The following is a 17,674-nucleotide window of genomic DNA, read 5'->3' on the forward strand; positions in this document are numbered from 1 at the left end:
TGAATCAGACGTGGGGCCTGTCCACAAATGTTGTCAGTCAAGTATAGGACATAGGGCAAGCACACGGGAGCTTTTGCTGTTGTGTCCAAGAATAGCATGATGCACTGTAGGTATTTGGTGGGGGAAGGAGATTAGTGGGTGGGTTTCAAGTAGACCCACATGGAGAAGGTGACATTTGAGTTGAGCCTTGAAGGACAGGCTTATCTGTGCAGAGAGGGAAGTTGTAGGCAGAGATATAGCACAAAAGTTAGAAAACAAAAAGAAAAGAGGAAGAGTAATCAACCTTTAACTGCGTTCTAAATATTTGCCATGCCCTTGACTGAGGCCTCACCCACATTATCCCATCTAATCCTCCTCGTAAGAAAACTTTTTTCCTCGTAAGAAAACTAAGGCCTGCAGCATTAAAATAACTTGCCCAAGAATGCTCATAAGTGGTTAGAGTGGAGATGTGAACCCAAGACAGTTCAGTTCCAAATTTGAACTGAGCAGGCTATAGCCAGAGCAAAAGATATTTGAAGAGAAAAAGGAGTAGTTTGAAAAGGTAAAGTTTAGGAAATAAAGTTACTTGAGGCAGATGGAATAAAAGGACCCTGAGTCCTCAGCTAATTACTCTGTAAGCAGCAGGGAGCCATTGAAGGTTTTCAATGGAGTGTGACGTGGCCACAGCAGGACGTCCAGCAGTAACCGCAAAAATATTTGATATTTGAGTTCATGACTGTGTGCTGGACACTATCCCAGGTGCCCGATACCCCAACCTGTTTTAATTCTCATAACAGCCCTAAGAGATAGGTGCTGTTGATGCCCACTTCTACCCGTAAGTAAACCAAGTACACATTTAGAGACCTCAAATGACTTTTTACAAGTGGATCGAATATGATGTGCAAGATGAATTGAGGTCAGAGGCAGAGGTAAGTCAGGACACGACAGGAAGCCATGAGAGACAGGTAATGTGGGGTGTGGTAGAAAGAAATGGATGAGTGTGAGGGAGTTGGGGTTGAGCTAAATGGATGAGTGTGAGGGAGTTGGGGTTCAGTTGGGGCAGAGGCTTCTAACTTCCACTGTGTAGGGTACTGCTGTGGGGAGAATCCTGGGGAGTAGGCGAAGGGGGAAAGTCCTCTTCCTTTTCAACCCCACACACAGACTTGAAGGTCAGGTTGGGACATTCTGCCCACATCTGGGGCTGAAGGCAGGTGTCAGGGCTGGACCTAGTGATAGACAAAATCCGTAGAGGGTTAATGTTGGTAAGGGAAGAGCGTGTGGAGGCCAGGAACTGGGGCCACGGAGCAAGAAGTGCTGGAGATCGTGGAACACTTAGATCCGAGGCCCAGTGGAATGACAGGGGTCAGACAGGGACACGGGGATGAACAGTCAGTGGGCTGGATACCTCGGGAGGAGTTAGCTTGGGTGATGGAGAGGAATGACTGGGGATGGCAAATCCTAGCCACCGGACATCTCTTGTACCCGTGCTACAACCCACGGCAGTCTCCTATTTTCCTCGGTCAGAAAATGGATAAAAATCACTACAATTAGCATACATTTGCCTAAGAAAAAGACAGAAGTAGCGTAATGTGAAAATGCAGTTGTTGTTTTACTTTCTCTTCATATAAAAACAAAAAGTCCTTTTAGCTAGCACTTGAATATCTAGTCCTTTGTGTTCAACCCTCCCTGCACCTCACTGTGATCTCGGAAGTGGACTTTGGTGTCCTGGGAAATAGAAATAGTAAGCAAAACCTCTCATGGCTCCCAGCAATCTTAGTACCGTAGCAGAAAAGCAAGGAGGCCTGGGACTGAGGTGCACACACAGCGGACAAAGCCCTGTCCTGATGGGTGTTTGTAAGCACCAGGGAGGGGGCAGGGCATGTGTTTGTCCTCTCCGTTGCAGTGGGTCCGATGAATCTAGCATCTGTGAAACATGTTGTCATAAAGTATGTTCCCCTCCGTTAGATTTGACCCAGAGGCCTTTCTCATTCTGCTTTTGTGTTCATTAAGGCTGCTTTGAAATGGAAGGTCCATTAAGCCCTTGTTCCTGTCCATTCACAGCTGCCTCTATCCAAGTGGTCCGTGCCGGGCGCGCCAGCTGCCACCCCGATGGAGGGCAGATCTCTAAAAGCAGCATCCTTTGCCAGGTGCCTGAGAATTTGAAAAGTGAGGATGCATCTGTGGCATCATCTTCCTAAACTAAATGATGTGTAATTGCATAGTTGTTGAACTGTGTGGTTGGTCTATTTCTAGCAGATTAGCTACCTGAGAGGAAATGAGAATTTAAATTGTTTGCTGGACTTTAAAAATTTTACATATGAGGGAGACATCTCATCCAGAGATGCACTGGGCACAGTGAAAGCTTTTTTTCAAGTAGCAGCCGCTATTCATTGACATGTTACAATTTTCCTGCCTTAGTACTTTTCACACATCCTTAGTAGTCCTCATTTTTTACTTGTGTAGTTTTAGCCCCATTTCAGTAATGACGAACCCAGGTTCAGAAGGTTTAGGAGCTTGCTCAAGACCCCCCAGCTAGTAGGTGCCAGAGCTGCAACTGGAATACAGCTTTGATTCCACTGTGGGTTTCTGTTCCATTATCAAGAGTAGCCTCACAGTTGGCAATAACAATTACTGAATGAATGAATAAATGAATTCTCCAAGAAAATAGTTCATGTTTCCCTAGTATGAGGGAATTCTTGAGATAGTTGTTTTGAGAAGGGGACCAGAGACCAGGAGACACCAATAAGTCTTTCTTATTTCTGGTAAATCGCTTTATAATGACCGTTATTACAAAGTGTAAAAACAACAACAAAAAAATAGGCACAATGGCTCACACCTATAATCCCAGCACTTTGGGAGGCAGAGGCAGGCAGATCATTTTAGGTCAGGAGTTCGATACCAGCCTGGCCAATATGGTGAAACCCTGTCTGTACTAAAAAAGCAGAAATTAGCCGGGCAGTAGTGGCACACGCCTGTAGTCACAGCTACTCGGGAGGCTGAGGCAGGAGAATCACTTGAACCTGAGAGGCGAAGGTTGCAGTGAGCCGAGATTACGCCACTGCACTCCAGCCTGGGAGACAGAGCCAGACTCCATCTCAAAAAAAAAAAAAAAAACCTTACAATTAATCACTAAACAGGTATTGCATAAAATAGCAATTTTCAGCTCTGGATTTTGGGAAAGGGAGTAGAGGTTGGAAATGCAGGTGGAGAGTCAGGCTGGGGAGAGATGCCACATTTGCAACACTGGGTATTTTTTACAACAGTACTCCATCTATCTCTGTGCAGGAATCTAAAAGTGGTTGAATGCTACATTTAGGATTATTTAAAATAACATACTGCCTTATTTTTATCTCTGTAGCAACAACTTTTTATAGGAAAAATAGCTAGTTCCATGATCTTTTGCCTTTTGAAAAGGAGAGATCTATTTTAAACTCTTGACAGGCTCCTGGAAGTTCCTTTTTTCACTATTGAGTGGCAGGTAGAATCTCTAGTTCGTGGAGGTCTGATGGATCCATGGTCCCCCTCCTCATATTGTGCTAACCTCTGCTTCTGTCCCTCATCCTTGCCACTCTCAATAGTCTTCCCCAACAACACTTAGGAAGACAAGGGCTTGGAGAAGGAGAAGGACTGAGTGTCCCTGGCACGTTCTGATTAATCCTATTCATTGTCAAGTACAGCTTTTTAATGAGCTGATTCATTACAGAGAGTAGGTCTCATGCAAATCCCTAGTTTGTATCCCGTGGTTTGATTTCTAACAATTTCCTCATTTCAGCACAACTCCATTTTACCACGGGCTTTATGATTTTCTAATGTAGAGCTTGACCTCACAATTTAAGACTATAAGATGAATGCTAAAAAAACGAAATCCTTAAAATAAAAATTCAACTAGAAGAACATGTAGGTGGATATTCAACTCATCTCTAAAGGAAGAAGGGTTGTCTACACATAAAAGTTTTGGAAGAGACTGGGTTTAGTGGCTTACACCTATAATCTCTGCACTTTGGGAGGCTGAGGTGGGAGAATCACTTGAGCCCAGGAGTTCGAGACCAGTCTGGGCAACATAATGATACCCTGTCTCTACAAAAATTTTAAAATTAGCCAGGTATGGTAGTGCACACCTGTGGCCACCTGTGTTTGGGAGACTGAGTGGATTGCTTGAGGCTTCAGTGAGCCATGATTGCACTACTGCACTCTAGTGTAGGTGACAGAGCAAGACCCTGTCTCAAAAAAAAAAAAAAAAAAAAGAAATTTTGGAAGAAATGACAGAGGAAATCACTGATAAATGTTGAAACATAAGTTTGTGCAGTATCACAGACAAATATAACAAATATGTAAAATTTGCGTCCATTATGGTATAAAGAGTTAATATAAAACTATGAAGAGTTCAGGAGATTATAAAAATAGACAAAGACAACCAGGAGAAAACAGATAACTTAATACTTTTTTAAAAAACACCAGGCTAACAAAAAAGAAATATATAATTGGCTAAATAAATATAGTACAAAATATTTAACCCTACAAATTTAATGCAATGAAAACATAATAGCAGCTTTTCAACTGTTATTATTACCAAAAAGAAAAATATTTTAAAATGCTCTTGTGGTTTTGGTGAGGGAACATTTTTCATGCACTGTTGTTGAGAGTAGTATTTAGTGCACCCTTTCTGGAAAGCAGTTTGGTAACTTGTAATACTTTTTTAAAACAAAATTCATCCTCTTGTCTAAAAATTTCTGCTCTAGAAACTTAATAGTCAAGTGAAAACACATTTATGGGCAGTGTTTAAAGTTTTGTGAGTGAAATTGTTGATAAGAACCTTTTAGAATGGTTAAGCCACATGGAACATACTATTTATATATTATGCAGCCTTGGAAAATGGTACTTTTAAGGTATGTTAATAAGATAGGCAATACAAAACTGGATGAAAACCCGATATAGAGCTCTGCCTACATAACATGATCCAAATTTTGCCTAAAATTTGCCTAAAACATGCATAGCAAAAGGATTTTGGGCACCACATCACAATGTTAGCATGGGTCCATCATTTCTGAGCTGTGGTGTTACTGGCATGACTCTTGTTTTCTTCTTTCTTCTTTTATGTTATATTAAGGTGACCACCTGTTCCAGTTGGCCTGGTACTGCCCTGGTTTTAGCACTGGAAGTCCTACTCTGGACAATTAATGACGTACGTGTGTGTGTGTGTGTGTGTGTGTGTGTGTACACATTAAAATGAGGTTGTGCCCATTTGAAAGGAAGGGCCAAAGATAAAGTGACAAGCTTATGGGGACTGTGTGGTAGTCAGGCAGTAGACTTTTTTTTTTTTTTTTTTTTTGAGATGGAGTCTCACTCTTGTCACCCAGGCTGAAGTGCAGTGGCATGAACCTGGCTCACTGCAGTCTCTGCCTCCCAGGCTCAAGCGATCCTCCCACCTCACCCTCCCAAATAGCTGGGACTACAGGCATGCACCCCCACACCTAGCTAATTTTATTTTGCATTTTTTGTAGAGACGGGGTTTTACCACGTTGCCTAGGCTGGTCTCAAACTCCTGAGCTCCACCTGCCTCAGCCTCCCAGAGTGCTGGGATTATAGGCATGAGCCACTGCGCTTGGCCCAGGGAGTAGATTTTCTGATGATAAAATTAATATGACTTGTTCTAGAAAATACAGAAAAAGAATAAATGTGCAAAGACTTAAATAGCGTTTACATGTAGCCCGTAGTGCTCTAAATGCTTTTGGTGGTTCACACTGTAATCATCACAACCCTGTGAAGTAGATAGTGTTGTTGCATCCCCATTTATAGAGGCATAGAGAGATGGAGTAATTCACCCATGGCCACACAGCCCTTGACAGAATCTGGATTTGATCTCAGTCTGTTCAGATCCAGAGTGTGGGCCATTGACCACCACCTGCATCTCTATAGATCCCTGACTCCAGCCTCTCCTGCTGCTGCCCCTCTCAACAATAACGATGCTGTTAACTCCCCACGCCAGGCCTCTGGGCTGGCCAGGCTCACTCCAGCCCCACGGTCATGGCCAGGACTGCCTTTGACCTTACACAGAGGAAACATCTTCCACCTGTCGGGAGGGAGCCAGGCGGGGATTTCCATGGCAGAGTTACTGTTCTCTGGTGATAGAGTTCTTTCAGTTTTGCTACATGGTCTTGTGGCAAAGGACTGGTTCCAGGTGCAGTCTTGGTTATTTCTGGAAACACTTCTCCTTTTCTTTTATTTTGCCAGGTCTGGCCCATCAGTCACCTTCCTCTCGGAAAGGTGTTTTTGGCTCCTCTGCCCGGACCATCAAACATTTCTGTAGGTGTCACAAGTTTCTCTGAGGGTTCTGGTCTCTGTGAATTTCAGGAAGAATCCAAACATAGGAAGGGGGTGATGTATATCAGGGTGTCCATCCTCAACTTTGCTCGACAAAGACCCTCACACTTCCTCATTGTTTTGTTAACAGTATTATCTCTGGGTGGTGGGTTTATTCTTTTTTGCTTACCTGTTTTTTTAATTTTATTTTATTTTATTTCATTTTATTTATTTTTTTTAAACGGACTCTCGCTCTGTTGCCAGGCTGGAGTGCAGTGGTGGTGTCTTGGCTCACTGCAACCTCCGCCTCCTGGGTTCAAGCGATTCTCCTGCCTCAGTCTCCCAAGTAGCTGTGATTACAGGCACGCGCCACCATGCCTGGCTAATGTTTGTATTTTTAGTAGAGATGGGGTTTCACCATGTTGGCCAGGCTGGTCTTGAACTCCTGACCTCGTGATCCACCCACCTCGGCCTCCCACAGTGCTGGGATTACAGGCATGAGACACTGCGTCCGGCCTGCTTACCTGTTTTAAACACGTCTTCGGCAAACTTGCTTTACTTTCCATTTTTTAAAAATGCATTTCAATTTTTTTAAAATAATGTCGTTTTACTCCTGCAAAATTTCTCACTCCTTCAAAGTCTGTGTATGGCACAGATCTTCCTAACCATCATTCAAGTTAGAGCAACTCCATTTCTGTATCAAAAAGACACACCTTTAGTTATTGTCTGAACTTGTCAGAAATTCTGAGAACGATGCCAGAAATTCTGGTTAATTGTTTGTTTTGTCACATGAATTGAACAATGAGAGGGCACCAGCGTTCCTCACTCATGAGGTGGAAGCACCACATCTACGTTTCTTTTTAGATAAGGGTGATGTTTTTGCTTTTAAATCTTAGAAATCTGTTAATTAACAAATAACACAACAAAGTTTGGGATACTTCCTTGTGGGGACTGGGATGCTTAAGCTAAAACGAAGTTTAAATTTGGACTGTGTGTGTTATGTTTCGCAGAATCTATTATGTTTCTCAAAAGTAGGTGTCACCCTCTTTCCTCCCCCAACACACGCTTCAGGGGTAAGAGGAAAAGTAATGTAGAAAAATTAACTCTTTCTCCTCCGTAAAAGTAGGGTGTCTTTAGAATGTTTCATGTTCAAAGGAAAGATTGTGCTTCCCCAAGACAAGATGTTCCCTTAAAAAAAAAAAAAAAAAAAAGAGGCGAGCATATCTTTGTATTGCTCTCTCTGGAAGAGGAAATGAGGCATCTCTTGGGGTTTTGGGGTGAGAACAAGGGAGAATTGAACTCTCTGGGCTGGCCAGATGGATTCCTTACACTAGCACAGAGCTGTGAAGGGAAGGGCCTTTCATCCTTCAGAGGAAAGAGGGCTGGGGTCTGAGAGGCCAGAGCATGGGGACAGGCAGGAGTCCTGCAGCCCTGATGCCTGCCCCTCCCAATACAGGGTCTCTCCCCTGACCCCCACCTGTTGAACCTTTCGAATCTCAGTGACTCGCCAGCTTTCCCTGTGGATACTGGCTGAATTGGTGGCTTGTGTGGCTGCCCGGGAGAGCAATTTACCCCTGAGCCAAGGAGGGGATGGGCTACAGTGAGATGGAGAAAGACCATTTTAATTAAAGAATAGGGCCTTTATAATATGAAACCACATGCTCAGGGTTTGGGTTTTGCTTTGGGTACCTAGGAAACATCCGTGAACACAACAGTAATGTTTTTAGTTGGGGTGTGTGTGTGTGTGTGTGTGCGCGCGCGTGTGTTTTGGGGAAAAATTGCTTTTCACCACCCCCTTCCTGCTTTTGGTCCTTTGTCTGCCCTGGAAGAATCATTGGAGGGGACTGAGGGACTTCCTGCCCCATTGATAACAGCCCCTAAGAGCACAGGATGAACCCTGCAGTAGGAGACCAGGACATCTCCCAGCCACCCTCACTGTACTTACCATACTCTTACGGGCTTAAGAAGTCACTGAAAATGGAGCCATAAACCCATGGGCCTTGGCTAATTTTTCAAGGCCCAGGATCAAGTAGGAGCAGGTACTGTAGCTGGGAGCCAGGCACTGGGCAGGCAGGGCGGCCCTGCCTACATGCCGCCCAGGGCTGGCATGACCTCACTGTCATTTGTAGGGCACTGATAATGTCTTTGGCCCGGCCCCTAATAGGAGACATGCGATCTTTACCTTGAGGGCTCATATTCAGTTTCATAAGCACTGGATTCACTCAGGTTGAACTTTCTTTTCCCCATACACACTGTATTAAAATAAGAGACTGAACCTAGCGTGTGGGTGAGGTGCTGGCCCAGCTCTTTGTGTGGCTGTGTGATGTACTGAAGCTGAAGACGCGAGCTGCATGACTGCATCGTGGTGGCTTTTCGAAATTCGTTCTCCGCTGTGCGTGGTGGCTCACGCCTGTAATCCCAGCACTTTGGGAGGCCGAGGCAGGCGGATCACTTGAGGTCAGGAGTTCGAGACCAGCCTGGCCAGCATGGTGAAAATCCATCTCTACTGAAAATACAAAAATTAGCCGGACATGGTGGTGCACATCTGTAATCCCAGCCACTCAAGAGGCTGAGGCAGGAGAATCACTTTAACGTGGGAGGAGGTTGCAGGAACCAAGATCATGCTACTGCTCCCCAGCCTGGGCAACACAGCAAAACTCTCAAAAAAAAAAAAAAAAAAAAAGAAAGAAAAAGAATTTGCTCTCCCTGGGAGTTCAGTGTGTATACATTTCCTTTCATATACATGTATATATAATATGTTTATGGTAAATTGGCATTTTTAGTTTCATAGTCTTTAGATCTAAATTGGAAATGCATTTGTATATTTAAATTTTTAAATTTGTTTTAACCAAACTCTATAGTATCTTCGCGCTGGAGTTAGTATGCACACAAATACCTAACCTTTCCAGTGTAGGCCCTCGTTACTGCCGAAATAATTGAGAAGTGTTTACAGATGTTTTGACTATTTTGCTATGATTTTTCATTTATTAGTATCAGAATTGGATATATTTAGCTGTTGCTCTCTGCTAAATAAACTGAGACCTAGTTGTGCTTACCATTATTTTCTGTGAAAACCAGCTGATCCATGTTACAAATGACTGTAAAACAGCTATGGAAACGACACCTCTGTGAATAGGATTCCTTGTGTGGTGGGCATCGCTGTAGAGCAGTGACTGTATTCATTAAAGAGAAAGTGCGAGAGCGGCAGTACAGACTAAGGCAGAGGTGGCTGAGGAGATTGTTCCAGTCAGCCATGTAGAATTCCCGCCCCTGGTGTTCTGTGACCCCAACAGAGGGAGCCAGCACTCACTGTGCACCTCCCACACAGCCCACACCGTGCAAGGCATTTAGATAGTGCCTTAAACTCACTCCGTCAACACTTCGAGAGCCCCACCGGCTTCCCCTTTGGGGTTTTAGGTGCTTAGGGTATTCACTGGATACAGTTGAAGTGTTTTTCTATAACATTAAAACCAGCTTCAACTTAAAAAACAAAAACAAAAACATAGCTCTTAGCCATATGTAGAAAGCTGGTCATCCATGTGAGTTCTGGGTGAAGTGTGGCGGGAAAGCTGGGTCTCTAGACATTTTTTTTGTTTTGTTTTGTTTTGTTTTGAGACGGAGTCTCGCTCTGTCACCCAGGCTGGAGTGCAGTGGCCGGATCTCAGCTCACTGCAAGCTCCGCCTCCCGGGTTCACGCCATTCTCCGGCCTCAGCCTCCCGAGTAGCTGGGACTACAGGCGCCCGCCACCTCGCCTGGCTAGTTTTTTGTATTTCTTAATAGAGACGGGTTTTCACCGTGTTAGCCAGGATGGTCTCGATCTCCTGACCTTGTGATCCGCCCGTCTCGGCCTCCCAAAGTGCTGGGATTACAGACATTATTTTTAAAAGATGCCTTTATGTCCAAGACCTCTGAAACAATGGAGTGCTCTGAATATACAGAATGACAGCTGAAGAGCCCAAACCTGAAATTTCCTTCCTTATATAGTTAGTCCGAGCTTTACTTGATCTCTCTTCCTCTATAAAAATGTAAGGATGAAGATGATATATATTTGACAAATTCATGATTGCATTACTAGCTTACTATGTTCACAGCACTGTTCTGGGTCTTGCATAATCAGAAGTGACCTTACATTCTTAAGAGGGAGATACACAATATGCATAGAAGCATGTAAACAAAAAGAGTACAGATGATACCAATGCCATGAGAGGTACGACAGAGAGGACATGACCTGGCCCTTACCTAGTGAATACTTGTCTCCATAATTGTTAGCTGCTGCTGCTACTATTGTGGTTGCTGAATGCCCTGTAGGAGTAAGAAGGTCCCTTGATTAAATCTGGTGAAGACCTTCTGATACCAGAGGGCACATGAAGTGAAGGCCTGTGCTTTTTTTTTTTTTTTTTCTTTTGAGACAGAATCTCACTCTTGTCGCCCAGGCTGGAGTGCAATGGTGCAATCTCGGCTCACTGCAACCTCTATCTCCCCAGTTTGAGCGATTCTCCTGCCTCAGCCTCCCGAGTAACCGGGATTATAGGCACCTGCCACCATGCCCGGCTAATTTTTGTGTTTTTAGTAGAGACGAGGTTTCACCCTGTTGGCCAGGCTGGTCTCAAACTTCTGACCTCAGGCGATCCTCCTGCCCCCGCTTCCCAAAGTGCTGGGATTACAGCCGGGCCTGTGCTTTCTGATACAATATCATCCCCCCTCTCTGCCTCACCATCTCCCATGGGCATGATCAGTTAACAATTGCTGGAAAAATCAACTTTACCTGAACATTTTTAGGAAGCTATTTGGGATGTCCAGTGTTTTTCTTCCTCTTGAAAAACACTAAAGCAGGTCTACATTTATTAGGGGGAGTGGTGATCATCGTCTGTCTCTTCTACCACTTTGCTCTAAAGGAACTTAAGAGCCCACAAGCATTTTCCCTGAAAAGGTCATGATTTCCAAGGAAACGAGAGCTCATTTAAAGTTTCTAGATACGAAAACCCCAGGTTCTTGCCCTTCTCCTTCTACTTCTACTTCTTGGTGCCACTGGGTAGGGGATCAAACATGAGATGACCTTCTTCCTCTCTGGTTTCTGCCCACCACTGTATCAGACCAGGAAGGTGAACGAGGGTCATGCTGACTCTCCTAACTCCATCCCTCTGCCACGCCGCCCCTCCACCGCGGCACTGGCGTGGTTACCTGTGAAGCAACTGCCAAAGACAACATGGGCAGCCTTTGTGTCTGGGTAGCCCGGTTCACAATGGCGGTTAATGGAAGTTCCTGTTCAGACGCCCTCCAGCTCCCCAGAGGGCGTGGGCATCTCCTCTTATGTAAAGGGAAAATCTTAGGAAATTTTTAATTTTTCCTTTAATCAGTCAGCAAAGTCATAAGAGGCTTTGTAAGTATTCATTAGAAGTGGAAAGCAGGCCGGGCGCGGTGGCTCATGCCTGTAATCCCAGCATTTTGGGAGGCCGAGGCAGGCGGATCACCTGAGGTCAGGAGTTTGAGACCAGCCTGGCAAACATGGTGAAACCCTGTCTCTACTAAAAACGCAAAAATTAGCCAGGTGTGGTGGTGCGCCTGTAATCCCAGCTACTTGGGAGGCTGAGACAGGAGAATCACTTGAACCCAGGAGGGGAAGGTTGCAGTGAGCCAAGATGGTGCCACTGTACTCCAGCCTGGGCGACAGAGTGAGAGTCCATCTCAAAAAAAAAAAAAAAAAAAAAGAAGTGGAAAGCAAAATTTCTAGTGAACATGCCATAGAAATTTATAGCAGACCTATTGTGTGTCCAGTTTTGTTCTGAACAGGTGGAGAGGAGGGCACAGAAATGAAGAGGCAATGAACAGGAGCCTGGAACTCCTGGTGAATGGAGGTGTGCAGGAGAGACAGGCAAATGAGTAGGCATACTGTAAATCAGGGCCAGAGAGTGCCTCTGAATGGGGACCCGCCAGGGTGGAAACCGATTTTCTTGTCTTGAAGTCTTCCTTGAGGGAAAGGATGAGTTTCACTGCAGTGAGGAAGAGGTAAGGAGGGCTTTTCTCCATGGGGGTAGCATCTGCCTTCTGGGGTCGGTCTAAGGGAGGTGTGGGGAAGGGGCCGGCCACATGGGCCTGCAGCCTATGCTACCACACCAGGCTTGCTCTCAGAAGGGCCCCACACTTGGTTTAATTCTCTGCTGTTACTGTCTTGAAATTCTTACTAAGTTTTGAGCTAAGGATGGCTCCACAAATCATTTTCATTTTGCACCAGGCCCTGCAAATCATGCAGCTGGTCCTGCCTACGGAGATGGGACTGTAAAAGTAGATTTGGCTGGATTGTGAAGAGCTTTGCCCGTCAAGCTTGGGAACATCTGACTTTATTCCATTAGCAGTAGGGAGCCATGGAAAGTATGCTGACAGGGTCGGGAGAAGGGGCACTGGAGGCTGTGAGACCAGGGAGGCCGGCAGTCCACCGAGGGAGGCTGATAACACCATGCTGGGACAGACTCCGACAGCTACAGCTCACACACCTGGTGGAGATAGGCTGGCTCTGGGCACTGGGAAGGAGGCCGAGAGGACCGTTGCAAGTGACTGAGGCTTCTAGCTGAGCTGCAGATCCCGCACATCAAGAATGCAGGAGAAAGAAGTCTCTCAGCCAGTGGCAGCGAGGCAGATGTTTTGCAGGAGTGGGGCGAGGCTCTTTCCAGAAAGACCCGGAAATCTCTGGTGGGACAGCTTGTAGAAACATGCACTGCAGCTGCTCAGCTGCAGCAAATGACCTGCAGATCAAGGTTTTTGTCAGTATCGAGAGCTTCGCTAGAACAAATATTCATCCAAAAATAAACTTCCCGTTCTTCCTGTTTTTATAACTTGCCTATTTCCTCTGAGTTTGAGGCTGGGCTCCAGTTCCATGGGTTATTAATCTTCAGAGGATCAAGACCTCTATAGAAGTATTTCCTGTACATGTTTATCTACCCAGCCCTAAATTATATTCTCCAAATGATAAGAGAACTTTTCCATACTGGTGTGTCAGACTCCTCCTTAGAGAGATTTCGATTAGGCACCACAGCAAGTAAGGCTAAACCAGAACGCCTTATCCCAGAACATAGGGAACCCACTATCGATGGAGAGCGGCCTTTGGTGGGTTTTGAGGGACACTCAGCCTCCCTCCTCCAGGTGAAAGGTAGCTTCTTTCTGGCCAGAATCCTAAGGATATAAAGTATTAGCTATAGTGGGCCCTATTTGAGGATATTTTAAATTCCCTGTTGAATACCACAGGGGAGATTAGCTAAAGAAATTCTGCTCCTTTGAAGAGCTCATTGGACCATCAAAATACCCCTCATTGGACCATCACTTGTTCTTACAGCATCTTGCAACTAGAAACAGGGCCCCTGCCCTTATAGACAAGGGAACGAGAGTGAACTTGGTGCTCATGACAGCACAGAGAAAGAGGGAAAACCTCTGTTGAAGCTTGGGCCGAGTTCAGACCTGACAGACAAGGATAGTTAAGCGGGCGTGGGCGCTTTACTCTTAGGCCCGGTCCACCTGCCTCTGGAGCCCTTCCTTGCTCTCCTACTTTTTGTGCTTACAAACCCCAAGCTAGCATGCTGGTGTATTTTTAAAACGTAAGCCTTCTTGTATGACTCTTGCAGAGAGGCGGTGGTGACCGGGCTGCGTGGGTGGCGGCTTGTGCCGCAGCGGAACTTGGAGGAAGGCCAGCTGCCTTTTACTAAGGCCTTCCGAGGTGGGGCTGGTATGCCACATTTTTCAAACACACCACCGCAAGGCAGCACCCCTCCACCTTGGAGATCCAGGTGACTCCACTGAGAATTACTGCACCACACCGTGGCTTCTAGACCCATACTGTCAAGTATGTAGTCCTTGCCACCTGGGCTGTTGAACCTCGAAACGAGGCTAGTACGAGCTGACATGGGCCAAAAGTGCAAAATACACATTGGGTTTGAAGCCTTATTACAAAAAAAAAAAAAAAAAAAAAAAAAAAAAAAAAGAATGTAAAGTATCTCATTAATGATTATTTTATTTTGGTTACTGTGGAAACAAAAATATTTTAGATATCTTGGTTGTGTCAACTATGTTATAATTAATGACACCCGCTTTTTAATTACTCTTTAAATGTAACTAGTAGAAAATTTTAAATTTTGTACGTGACTCAAGTTCCATTTCTGTAGGCAGTGCCGCTAGTCTGTGCTGTGAGTTCAGCTGCCAGTTGTGGCTTTGAAACCAGTACATTCCCAGAGGTTCCTCTCCTTAGTGGCCTGGCTGAGGGGGTGACCCCGCCTTAACTGTGGACTGCCTAGGGCGGTGGGTGGGGACAACCTGCTTCCAGGCAAAAAGTTAATAATTTAATAAACAGCAGTAAGAATTTCTAAAAATCGTTTCCAAAGCACCCCTCCTGGCTTTTTTTTTTCTTCCTCTTCTTCTTAGCCTTCTTCCTGGACCAGCCTTCTTCCTGGAAATCTTTTTTTAAATGCAGAACTCTTCCCTTCTGTCCCACATGGGACCTGTGGGGGTGATGGTGTCCAGAGGGGCTATTGTTTTATTTTATTTTCTTGTTTAAATTGTTCTTTTGCCCACAGGTCAGGCTGCTCCAGTAGCTGCCTTTTAACCCTTCCTCTGCAGGACCATCTCAGAAACCACCCAGCAAAGACTGGGAAGCCACCCTTTTAGACCAGTTCCCCCTCCCTTCTCCCTTTGGAGTGGTTACTCAAGCGCAGACATATATTGGGAAAACACAAGGTGGATGTGAAACCAAGGAAACTCGGGCTTTGAGAAGTACAGAAGTGCAGACCCACAACCGACCTCCTAATGTCAAGCTGGCATTTTAGGAAAAAGGTGTGTGTGGTGGGGGGAATTCCACTGGTGTCTGAAAGCCCCCAAGTAATTCCCTGTTGCAAGGAGGACTCTCATGTTGACTTCAGAGGTCCAGGCAGAACCTGTTGAATTGCACAGTTCCCATTTGCTAGAGGATATTACACAGTGAGATCTCTGCTCAGGCACCCGTGCTGAGGGCTTCTGTCATCAGCCAGTGGAGCGGCCCTGCACCGAGGCACCTCCCTGCTTTTACCACATTTTGCCCACCCTGCTGTCTGTCATCTACTGAACCTTTGCTGGAATAATTGCCATACGTGTCAACATGTATTAAGTGCTTGCTGTATGAAGGTACTATGCAAAGTGCTTTTTGCCATGTGCAGCTAACTGGCATGACAAACCCCAAGATGCCCCAGAGGAGATACTCTTGCTTTCCTGTTTTGCAGATAGAGAAACTGCAGGTTAGAAAGATGAAATAAGTTGACCAAGCTAGAAATTGGTGGGCAGGGAACACAACTTGGGCCATGCTGCTTTAGAGCCGCCGAGTGTTTAACTGTTAAGGTGTCATTCTGCACTGCCTGTACCAGCCCATGTATGTTACCGTTCCATTCTGTATGAGCATTTGTTTATTATCAAGACATCTGCTGGTGCAGGCTGGGACACAGCACCAAAGGAGGGTTAAATTCTGGGCTGCCAAACCAGCTGAGCTAAGAGTTAAGCAGCACCGCGCCTCTGAGCTTTGCTGGACTAACTTGGTGAGGTCTAGAAATGAGCAAAGGGGTAAGAAAGAGCCGTGTCTGTCTGGAATCAGGCTGCCTATTTGGTTTGACCTCTCAATGGCTTCATAGGTTGGGCTACTCCTTCTCTGGGCAACAGTTTCCCCAGCTCTAAAATGGAGATCCTAAGAGCGCCTACCTCAGAGAACTGCAATGAGAATTAAAGAGGACACATAAAGGCGAAGTGTACTTGGCACGTCAATGTCATTAATATCATTAAAGCCATTTAATGCTCTTTGATGGAGCATAATCCTATATAAAATAGAAGATATAATCATGTGGCTTGAATTTTTTGTTGTTTTAAGGCACATACATCAGAGCATGTACCTTTGCATCTGAACACATACGTTTGTATTTGAATGTTGTATCTTTCAAAGCCATGACCTCACCTCAGGAGACTCCTCTCTCAGCTTGATCTCACAGCCGTTTGCTGGAAACATTTTCAGAAGCCTTTGTGGAACTCTTTTCAGAAGAAAAAAAAGAGAAAGTGGGGGCCATACTTGGCACTAGTAAGTATTTATCTTGTAAAGGTAGATTTTTAAGTTTATTAGAGCTAAGTTTGGTAAATAAGTCCAGAACAAGCTTTGATCCACTAAAGTTTAAAAAATGGTGCTTAATTAATAGTAAGGATGGAATTTTTTTTTTAATGGCTGGCTCATTCATGATTGACTAGCCTTGAAGGCAGTTCCAGAAGAAAGGTTCCAGGTAGCTTTTGACTTCTGATACTGTCTCTGGAACACCAGTAGAGTCTCCTGGGGCAAAAGCTTTAATGACAGGGGTTTGGGGATGAGTATGCAGCCTTGACTAAGATCTACAAGGTTGAGTCTGGAGAGTAAAAATGTATCTTATTTATACCTACAGTATTAAGTGACACTGGCATCTGAGTTGACCTTGTCGTTGGGGCTGGCATAGCTACGAATGGGGTCAGTAACAGAGAAGGTTCTCTGCATCCAAGGAGTAGAGTCCAAAACCTGACTTTTGACCTAGGTTGACTTGCTCACTAGGTCTCTTTATACCTTATATACAGAATTCAAACCTGGATATGTGAGTGCAGGTCAAGGGAAGGACCCTGAGGTTGGTATTGAGTCCTTGCCTCAGCAAGGACTTTAGAGTTGGGTGTGTAAGAAGCACTCAGCCTCCTTGTACAGTGCCATGGACAGAGCAGCCAGGGTAGCTGGAAAGCAACACCCAGTTGGGGTGGATGGAGGAAGAATGCATGTCCCCATGGAACATGATAAAGCAAAGTTCAAGGCTCATGATGACTAATAGGTTCACTAGGAGGATGTGTGACCAAGCAACCTTTGTATTATTTCCTACAGGTGGAAATAAGAGGTGCCATGTTCGTTCTAACCTAAAGTATCTCTTAGAGGACATTGCTATGGAAAAAGTGTAGTGCCTTGGAGTTCGGCTGGGTCAGATTCCAGCCCTGCTCTCTGTTGTGGTGTTGACTCAAGCATAGTAACTAAGGTTTCATGAGCCTCATTACGCTCATCTGTAAAATGGAAACATGATTACACTTCAGGGTTGTCATAGGAGGGAGGGTCATAGGAGTTACATAGATGAGGGGCCTCAACAGATGCAAGTGTTCCACCTCTCCCAGGCTCTGAGAATGACACCAGAATCTATCTTTTTGCCACAAGAAAGTAGGCAGAGGCTCATCGTTGCTCATCAGAGTATGCCACCTGCCACAGGAAAATAGCCCCAGTCTCTTTGTGAGGAGAGGCTTGCAGTCCTAAGAGAATTCTACTTCCTCTTTGCTTGAATAAGACCAGCTGTTAGGGCCCCAGTACTCAGCAGCTATGACAAATTTCACTGCTTAAGACCCCTC

The 17,674-nt window shown here is 45.1% G+C and overlaps 1 protein-coding gene across 2 annotated transcripts in view; it reads left to right on the forward strand.

Annotated features, from left to right (window-relative positions):
- Positions 1-17,674, forward strand: part of SPRED2 (sprouty related EVH1 domain containing 2) — a 126,542-nt gene that overhangs the window by 36,937 nt on the left and 71,931 nt on the right. The window lies entirely within an intron of this gene.

Source organism: Macaca thibetana, chromosome 13 (assembly GCF_024542745.1).
Source record: "Macaca thibetana thibetana isolate TM-01 chromosome 13, ASM2454274v1, whole genome shotgun sequence".
NCBI classification, from domain to species: Eukaryota; Metazoa; Chordata; class Mammalia; order Primates; family Cercopithecidae; genus Macaca; species Macaca thibetana.